We start from the raw sequence: 10,850 nt of genomic DNA, 5'->3' as shown, positions 1-10,850 counted from the left end.
GTGTGTGTGTGTGTGTATGTATATATATTATATATATATACATATATATACATACATATACACATACACATGCATATATATATGTGTATATATATATATATATATATATATATATATATATTATGTGTATATGCCTAACAGTGCACAGCCAGAGCTTCAGGTTGATCTATTCCTAGGTTCCTGAGGAAAAACTACACTGATTTCTATAGTGGCTGTTCAAGTTTTCACTTCTACCAGCAATGCAGGAGTGTTCCCCTTAACCCCAATTCTCACCAGCATGAGCTGTTGTTTATTCTATTGATCTTGGCCACACTGACTGGTGTAAGATGAAATTTCAAAGTAGTTTTGGTTTGCATCTTTCTGATGAGTAGGGATAATGAGTGTTTCTTTGAGTGTTTCTCAGTCATTTCTGTTTCCTCTTTTGATAACTCTCTGTTTAGCTCTGTACCTTCTTTTTTAATCGGGTTATTTATTTGTTCTTTTTGTGTTATTTATATAGTTTCATTTTTTATGTAATTTGGATATTAAGCCTCTATCAGATGTGAAAATATTTTTCTATTCTGCATCCTGTCACTTTGTCCTATTGATGATGTCCTTTGCCTTGCAGAAGCTTCTCAAATTTTGCAAGATACCATTTACTAATTGCCCATCCCAGTGCCTGTGCTAATGGTGTTCTTTCTATTCGGATGGTCTTTTCCTGAGCCAATGCGTTCAAAGCTATTCCCCCACTTTCTCTTCTGTAGGTCTGAGCTTTTTTGGTGTTATGTTGTGGTCTTTGATCCGTTTGAAGTTGAGTTTTGTGCAGGGTGATAGATACGGATCTAATTGCATTCTTCTGTGTGCACACATCCAGTTAGGCCATCGTCATTTGTTGATGCCTTCCTTCTATCCTTCTAGTGTACAGTTTTTACTTCTTTGTCAAAAAAAAAAAACAGGTTTCCATAGTTATATTGACCTCTGTCTGGGTCTGCAATTTGATTGCATTGATCAATATATCTTTTTAATGCCAATAATATGCTATTTTTTTTTTATTACTTTAGCTCTGTAGCACAAGTTGAAATCAGGGATGGTGAGACATCTAGAAGTTCTTTTATTATTCAGGATTGCTTTTGATATCCTGGCTTGGTGTGTGTGTGTGTGTGTGTGTGTGGTGTTTGTATGTGTGTGTTTCCTTATGAATCCAAAAATCATCCTTTCAAGTTCCGTGAAGGATTGTGCTAGAATTTTGATGGGGTTGCATTAAATCTGTAGATTGCTTTTGGGAGGACTGTAAGGTTATTTAGGAGGCTATCTGAAGTCCAGATCCAGGAAATACTGGAAGACAAATTACAATAATTTGGTAAAAAAAAAAAAAAATACTACTATGGACACAATGGATGCCAGTCTTTTCGGAGACTTTCTCAGAACCATGGAAGATACTGCAGAGCCATCTTATCAATGAGTTGAGACACTGGGGTACCCTGTTCTCTCATCCTTCATTGGTTGAGGATCCATCCAGAGAGAACAGACTTGGCAGAGAGACTTGAGAACACATGGCCATGAATACAGACTACGTGTAAGCAGCTTTTGCTGGGCTGCTGAATGTCAAGCAGGGGCTGGGAAAGGACAGATCATTACACTGGAACATACTCCACAAACAACACCCAGACAAAAGCAATGCTGGCCAACTGAAGAGCTGAATTGTGTTGCCATAGAAGGTTGGGTTTCTGTTGGCCTCAGTTGCAAGCTAGAATCTGTCACAAACTCTTGTGCAAAAAAGATCCACTTGTTCCTATTTCCTGATTCCTTTAGCTGCTGCTTCACACTCCCCCACACTCCTTCCTCAACAGGGCCATTTCATCCTGTTCACCACTCTCAGAGGAAACTTTCAGATGAACTTAATCCCTCTAACTTCCATGAGGAAAAAAACATTGCTGGCTTTCATGGAAATAAATATAGCATTACTTGCTGATCCAATTTTTCCTGACGTGTAAGTTATTGCCTATAAATTAGTTGGCCAACTTTTAGAAGTTGCATTAATTCTTTTGGGCCAATTGAGTACCCTTTAGTGCACAAACAGCAGTAGAAGTTAAATTTACGACCCTGAGGATGAGAGCCATTAATCCAGAGCAAAGCATTCTGGGGACCACTGCCGTCTCTCCTCCTTCTTATACAGTTTTCATCTGGGTTATGAATCAGACATCTTATTCTGGGAAAAGAAGTATTATGTCTTTGGGACATTTAAATTCTTGATTAATAATACTAAATATCTTTAAACCTTCAATGAATATGCTGATGTGCACACTCTCGTTGTTCCCCCACCCCTGGGGCTCTGGGCTCACCTAAGGTTGGTTTAATTTTTATTGCATAATAACAATCCAAGAGAATTAGCTTTCTCCTAACTGTGAAAATGATAGGAGAGAAATTGAGGTTATCAAACTCACCTGATTTGATTTGGAGTTGTTTCCTGTAGAACCTTCCTCTTGGCTGTCATTAATAGTAACTTTTTCTGACTTCTAAGTGACTTGCTCTTATATATGTATTACAATAAATAATTCATTTACTTTTTTCTGGCAGAGGTTATCCAAATAGTACTATTTCAACTTAAAAATTGATTTTATAGGTGGTTTTTCTTTATAGTTCCTCTGATGGTTAATTGTATGTATAAAATTGGGTGGGTCATGGTAACCCAGTGTTTGGTCAAACACAACACTTGAGGTTTCTCTGCAGATACTTTGTAGCTGTGAGAATAGACTTTGATAAGGCGAATGATTTATCATAATGTGGGTTGACCTTGAGTCTTCAAGTTGAAGGCACCAAGGGAAAATCCTGAGATGTTCCAAGGCAGACGGGATCCTGCTTCCAGGTGACCCTTGGTCCGAAGACTCTGTCGGCTTTTTCATAAGAACATGGTAGCCAGAGAGAAGCACTGATCTCCCTGTTTTGCAGAATGTCTTATAGAGAACATTGCTGAGTGACATCTCTCTGTGTCCCCCACTAGGTTCACACGGAGCACATACCATCTAGCCACTCCTTCTTCATGCCTGGTTAAAATGGGGTATTAAATAAGTAAACTATAAAATCCCCAAGACTTGCCCCACCTCTAAGATGTTTTGTAGTTTGTTCTTAGTTTTCATGTGTCGGCATCCTGTGTGGAAACTCAACCTCTCAATGGGCACTTGAGATCAAGAAACTGTGTGGAGACTCTGACCCTGCCAATAGCTGATGTCAACCACTATGCCTGTGAGAACATCTTCAGCTGTTCAGGACAAGTCACATTGCTAGGTAATTTGTAATTGTACAAACAATCACAGACTAAACCTGTATAAGAACCACCTGGGTGGATTCAACACACAGTTAACCTTCAGAACAGTGAACATGTTGAAATTTTACTATCATACACCATTAAATTTTGAAGCATTATTTAAATAGTGGTAGAGAACTGGTGTATACCTTCAGTCGAAGTATATAGTGACTGAAAGTGTAAAAATAGTTGTGGACACCACCAAGGTTTGGATCTCCTCATTGATATCAGGCAAATGAGGTTTAAGGGGAAATTCTTTTATTAGAGCTCACCAGGGTTAATATAATTATAAACTGTACATTTCTGATAAAATATTCTTAAAATATGTAAAGCAGAAAAAAGTAAGAATTATAAGAAGCAAAGTCAAAATCAATGAAAACAGTGTATGATCAAGATAAGACAAGAAAGAGGTCATAGACCTCTGCTCTTCCAGAGGTCCTGAGTTCAATTCCCAGAAACCACATGGTGGCTCACAACCTCTATAATGTGGTTTGATGCCCTCTTCTGGCATGCAGGTATATATGCAGATAGAGCACTCATACTAATAAATAAATCTTTGAAAGGAAGGAAGGAAGGAGGAAGGAAAGAAGGACAAAACAAAGTAAGAAAGAAAGAGAGAAGGAAAGAGAGAAGGAAAGAGAGAAAGAAAGAAAGAAAGAAAGAAAGAAAGAAAGAAAGAAAGAAAGAAAGAAAGAAAGAAAGAAAGAAAGAAAGAAAGAAGGAGAAGGAGGACAGGGTATCATGAACTCACCACACCTGTGGTTGGTTACCTGCACAAGACTGATCCACTTCAGTGTGTGTGGGAGGAGCTCTTAAGGCCACATTCCTCATTAAAGGTCTATTATTCAAAAATAATAATACAAAGAGAGAGGTCGAAGTTTACACCTGTGAAAGTGACAAAGCAGCTCATGTGGCAGGGATACAGGGGAAGGGGAACACTCACCCATTGCTGGTGGAAATGCAAACTCATACAGCCATATGGAAATTAGTGTGTTGGTTCTTTAGTAAGCTGGGAACAGATATACCTCGAGATTTATTATATAGATATACAGACAGTGGTATATATCTATCAGTATACCACTCTTGGGCAAATAGCCAAAGGATTCTACATCATACAACAGAGGTTCTTGCTCTGCAGTGTTCATGCTGCGCTGTTCATAAAAGCCAGAAATTGGAAACAACCTAGATGCCCTTCAACAGATGAGTGGATAAAGAAAATGTGTTATATTTACACAAGGTAATGTTACTCATCTGTTCAAACAAATAAAATCATGAAATTCACAGGTAAATGAATAGATCTAGAAAAAAAAATATGCTGGTAACCAGATCCAGAAAGACAAATTTGCTTATACGTGGATATTTGTTAGCTCCTAAGTGTTTGATGAGGAGGCTACAGTCCATATAAGTACAGAGGTCAGGTATAGAATGAGAGACTGAGGAGAACACTGGATCACTCTTGGAAGGGGAAACAGTAAGTAGTTATGAATGGATGGGGCTCTGGAATGAAAAGATCAAATGGGAAGGGTTCAGGAAGAGGGGGAGGGAGGGAATGTGGGAGGAACAGCTAAAACTAAGGGCCCTTTTAGGGGCTTATGGAAACCTAAGATGCTTCCTAAAATATGCAATATTAAGGTGATGTAAATGGAATTGCCAAATAATGGAGGAGATGGAGCCACAGCTGGAATCTCTTGTGGCCAAAAGAAATCTGCACTTCTGGGAATTGGTTACAGCTAATCAAGTTGTTGGTCAAAGGGCCCTGTGGGAACCCCCCAAATATTGCCAAGGCTACTGGCTGCTTTCCACAAACTGATGGTAAGACCCTGTTGTTGAAGACAGCACCTACATAACTTACTGAACATGAAGAAGCTGGGCTGGTGCCTACCTGGAGTCTTCACCCCTTTTTGACTCATGTTCCTGCTACTGCATGCTACCAAAGCTGAAAGACAAGCACCAAGCCAGCTACAAGCCCTTCAGTCTACAGAGCTGACCTGCAATGGTGCACAAAGCCTGTGGGACTAACCAGCCTATCTATATCTGATAGGATTTAAGGCCCGCCCCAACCAAGAGACACAACCCATCCCCAACACTGCTGTGGGATCCAAGAACCTAAGACTAGGTAGACCAGGGGCTACAGGAAAAACGAATACTACTGTCCTGCTAAAGGAACATAGCAACAAGATGAATCCTAATGACATTCTACTACATTTATAGATCAGTGCCTTGCCCGACCATCATCAGAGGAACTTCCTCCTACAGTGCGTGAGGATAAATACAGAGGACCGGGGCTAGACAACAATGTGCACAGAGAGCTTGGAACTCTTGGTCCTAACTGGGGTCTTTCCATCAATTCCTTCCCCTCACGGCTCAGGGAACCCGGTGAAAGAGGAGGTAGAGAGACTGTAAGAGCCAACACCAGGGAAAACACCAGGGAACCCGTGCTTTCTAAACCTTGCAGGAGCCGTATACACACACACACACACACACACACACACACACACACACACACACCAGCTCACAGAGACTGTGGCAGCGTGCACAGGGCCTGCACAGATCTGGGCCTAACAGGGTCCCAGTGCTGAGAGGAGAAATGGACACAAGCCCCCTTCCCTAACCCAGAAGCTATCTCCAGCTGATAGTCACTTGAAAATGACAAATTGGTTTTCTCCAGTGAAGTTGCACTGGGGATACAAAGCACTCTTAAGGGCAGTCCCCATGCCCAGTAGTAGACGGCCAACCCAAAATGAACTCTGTGATATTTTTCGAGGATTTTTTTCCTCATAAGCTTTATCTAAACATTGTTTTCATACCCTACAGAGCTTTTGCTTCTATAGTATGGCTTCTGATTTTGTGTTTTTACAGGCTTCTGGTGTTTGCGGATGTGGGTGTCTCTGTGCCAATATTTGCCTCTTGTGCGTTTTCCTTGGCTCTTTGCTTTTTTGTTCATTTGTTTGTTTTGTCCTGTTCAGGCTTGTTTGTTTTTCTTTTCATTTCTCCTCCCTCCCTCCCTCCCTCCCTCCCTCCTTTCCTGCCTTTCTTCCCTCTCTCCCTCTTCCTCCCTCCTCTTCCTCTTTCCTCCTCTTCTTCCTCTTCCTCCTTCTTCCTTGCCTTTTTCTTTAGTAGATGTTTGTTCATTTTCTAATGAGAGATTTAAAAGGGCTGCAGGTAGATGGAGAGGAAGTGAGGAGGAGGAGCTGGAGTAGTTGGGGGAGGGGAAGCCATAATCAGAATATATTGTATGAAAAAAATCTATTTTCAATAAAAAATAAATAAATAAAAAGAAAGTGTCAAAGAATACATTTTAAAAATTAAAGCTGCCAAAAAAGGGCACAAGAGAGATTTGAATAATATATTTAAGATGCTGGATTTAATTAAAAGCCTTTGTGTCTCATGTTTGGCAGAATTCTAAGTCTCGAAATGGCCCTATGATATATATGCCTTGTACAAGCGTCTCCCCCTGAGCATTTAGATATGGCTGCAGGTTTATTTATTTGTGTGTGTGTGTGTGTGTGTGTGTGTGTGTGTGTGTGTGTGTGTGCCTGTGTGAGTTTACATGGGAGTGTAGGTGCTCGAGAAGGTCAGAGGGCATCAGATCCTCTGGAATTGGAGTTACATGTGATTACAAGGTGCCTGATTTGAGTCCTGGAAACTAAACCCAGATCTTCTGCAAGAACAGCAAGCTGTCTTAACTGGTCAGCCATCTCTCTCTCCAGCCTCCAAAGGCTGTTAAATAGAAACAGCCTGAGATGCTACCACTGAGTAGCAGGGATAAATTTAGTTTAGCTTTTCTACTGTGTAAGGTGTGTATGTGATTGGTGACACATTTTTTTTTTTCATACCGAGAGGATCATGAGTTGGAAGGCTTTAAGGTAACGTATGATCTTCTTTAACTTCATTTGTAAATGGTTTTAAGATTTGTAAGATTCCATCTGTAAGATATCATCACATGGTAGGTGTTTTCTTGATAGACCTAATTTTATACTGAGATCTCACTCAGCTGCCTAGCAAGTAACATATACGGATGAAGCAGACTTAGTTTTTGAAGCAGATAATGGTCTTTGGTGTGGTCTTTGGCCACCTAAAGAAGACATGCCACATATTAACATATCTCTTATTTGAAGGATAGTCTTGCTGAAAGGCCACGTTTTTGTTTCTTCTCTAATTCATATGTACAGTTGTTATCTCTATTACAGATTAATCAGATTTTAGCAGAGAGACTTTTTATATCCATTGTCCCTACAGGGAGGTCTTCTAATTCTGTTCATCTTTATGTCCCCCCCGGATGCATACCCAGGCACACTGTAGCCTACAACCAACGTTTGTGACAAGAATGGAAGATGAATAAATAAATGAACAAGGAACCTGGCAGAAAAATCACCCAAGCAACACGCTAACATAATGATATCAAAAGTGATGAAATCAGAAGTGAACCTGGGGTACCTCATCAAGGTCTGCTTCTCCGTGGTCTCACATGCAAGCGCTGACAGTCTCTGCTCAAGGACACCTGAGAGTCTAGACGCTCACGTTTTAAAAGGCATGAATTCCTTTCAGTTTTAATTAGATGGCCAGTGATTATTTTATTATCGCTAGAGACAGGCAGAGTAAGATGTCACTGGCAGTCAGAAGGCTGTCACACTGGTTCACTTATACAATGACAGCTCCCCAGCTGGGAGCTCTGCCCTGTGCTTCTGCCTTCTCTGGTAAGAAATGCTAATTCCTCCCTGTTTGGGGAATTCAGTATATTTTCCCAATCAATCATTTAGAAGAAACTTTTATTGAGAACATTCTTAGACATGGAACTCCATCCTAAGGGAAACAGCTAAGGCTTCTTCCTCCCTTGTGAGCCCCTCCTTAAGATAGCGGGCATAGCGAAGGGTGAGAGGAAAAGGAGGTTCAACATCTTACACGTATGTCACCTCAAAGGAGGGGCAGCCCAGAGGCTAAGGGTTGGGAGGTGATGATGGATGTAAGGTGTCAGCTAAATATTGTTGAACCTGTAAAACAGAAACGCCTTAAAACTGGGACAATCCCGAGTCTCGAGAATCTCTTATTTTTAACTTGTTTTTATTTTTCATTTTAACAACCTTTTGAGGCTCATTGCATTTCTCCATTTTCATATAAACAGTTGGTTATATTCAAAACATGAAATATTAAGAGATAGAATCGTGCTTCTGAGGTTTCTGGTTAGTGAGGCCTCAGCTACTTCCTAAATGGAATGCTATTAATCAGTTCCCAAATTGAATCACAAGAGGAAAAGCAAAAACAAAAAACAGAAACCCTCTGCTTCAAGTACGGCCCTCAAAACAGCCAAAAAGCATAAGATGGGCTAACTCATTTGGATTAAGTATTTTAAAACAGTGTCTATGCAAAATAAGGAAAACTGGTTTATATAGTGTTGCTAGGTATCGGGTTGTGTACTGAGTTTTCTGAAATAGGCAAAATGCATGTCACACATTTTATCTAAGTCATTAAGTTGTTCAGTAAATCTGTTTTGTTTATGATTATGTTAGGAATGGTGTCTAAATTTTGGGAGTACAACCAGGTAGTGGTGGCCCAAGCCTTTAATTCCAGCATTTGGGAGGTAGAGGCAGGCAGATATCCGAGATCAAGCAAGCCTGGTCTACAGAGATCCAGGACAGTCAGGGCTACACAGTGAAACTCTTGAAAATAAAATTTGTCTTGAAAATAAAAATTGTGGAAGTATATCATGATATAAAGAGTCCGGTGAAGGTGAGTTCAAGGTCAGAGGATACACAAATGCAGTTGCAGCGTAGAAACAGATGGGAAGGGTCCGTGGCACAAGCCTTTGATGATTTTGCTCTCACAAGCCCACCTTTTGCATTGTGCCATAGAGATGCAACTTGACGATCAACTTCCAAAATTACCCACTTAGCCAGCAGGTTGGAACCAGTAGTTGCCCAGAAACCCAGGTAGATGTTTGATAGAAGTCAGCTCTTTCCAAGGGGCTGGGTGGACTTCCTTCTAGCACCACAAAAGGGTGTAAGAACAAGCATGGGCAGACTTGAGTAGAAATGACAAACTTCATTAAAATGCCAGAATGTCACGTCACCTGCATTCTATCACCAAGCAAGTTGGAAACCAGCTTAGATCTAAGGGGAGAAAACGGCAAACACTAGCTCTTGCACACAGAGATCTTAGCATGAGTAGCACCCAGTCTACAGGAAGAGGAGTCTCTGGTCCCATGCAAACTGGACCCAGATGATCTCTCATCTTACCCAGAGGTAAGATGGGGTCTCAGCGTGTTGACCAGTATCTGCCTCTTATACATTTTGCTGTGCTTATTCAATGTTCTCTATTCTTTATTCATTGTCCCTGACATAGTCTCTATTTGTACCTTAGATTCCTTAGACTACTTTTCTAACTATGATATCTTTTTATTATTTTTCATCTCTCTATATATTTTGCTAATAGACAACTGCCCCAGTTTCATCATCTAACATTCTATTGAATTTTATGGGAAGGCTAAAGGCTTTAATTTTACTGTTTTGTTCTCTATACCTTTAAGAAGCATATTCGTATTTCATAATTTTAATGTTTTATTATTTGTTTGTTTGTGTTTTCAAGACAGGGTTTCTCTGTGTAGGCCTGGCTGTCCTGGAACTCACTCTGTATGCCAGGATAACCTCAAACTCAGAAATCTGCCTGCCTCTGCCTCCCAAGTGCTGGGATTAAAGGTGTGCACCAGCACTGCCTGGCCTAATGTTTTATTTCTTAAAGGGTATTAAATATAGGGATTTTTGTTGTTGTTGTTGTTTGATTGATTCTGCATGGATAGCACTCTTTTCTACAGGTTGTTGTTTATAGTTATTTTTATCTTTATCTTCTATAGTATGTTTCCTCCCATATACCTAATAATATGAGCTGCATGCCTTTATTCAATGTGGGCCACTATAATACTAACTAGAAGTGCTTGGTATGCAAATGAGGTCTGTCAACTTAGAAACCCCTGTTAATTTGTCCAGTTAGGCCATTTTTGTAGAAAGCCCTAGTGCTGATGTTTTTAGGTATGTCCTTCTTGCCTGACTATACTGTTTTCTGACATTCTGACTGGGATATGAGAATCTGCTTGCTACACTGTGGATGCTGCATGTCTCCTAATGCACACGGAAGCCTTACTCCCCAAGGTAGTAATACTAGGCAGCGGTCAAACCTTCAAGAGGTAGAGCAGGTTTTAAGTCACTGGTGGTGTTCTCTTGTAGGGGAAGTGGAGGAAGATACGATTCTAGATTTTCATTCTCTCTCTCTCTCTCTCTCTCTCTCTCTCTCTCTCTCTCTCATATTCTGCCCATAGGGCAACCATTTCTGTTCTGCTACATGGTCCATAATGTGTTACCTAATCACAGGTGCAAAATCACAGGCAACTAATCATGAACTGGAACCCCTGAAGCTATAAAATAAAATATTTTTTCTTAATGCATTCATTATCTCAAGTATTTCATTATAATGGCAGAATACAGACTAATACCCTGACTGATTGTTGTTTAGCAATTTCCTTTAAGTTGAAATATTTCTTCCAGGATAGAGGCACCTTAAGACTCAGGAAATAAAC

Source organism: Mus caroli, chromosome 17 (genome assembly GCF_900094665.2).
Source record: "Mus caroli chromosome 17, CAROLI_EIJ_v1.1, whole genome shotgun sequence".
Taxonomy (NCBI): domain Eukaryota; kingdom Metazoa; phylum Chordata; class Mammalia; order Rodentia; family Muridae; genus Mus; species Mus caroli.
This window is presented reverse-complemented; position numbering follows the sequence as displayed.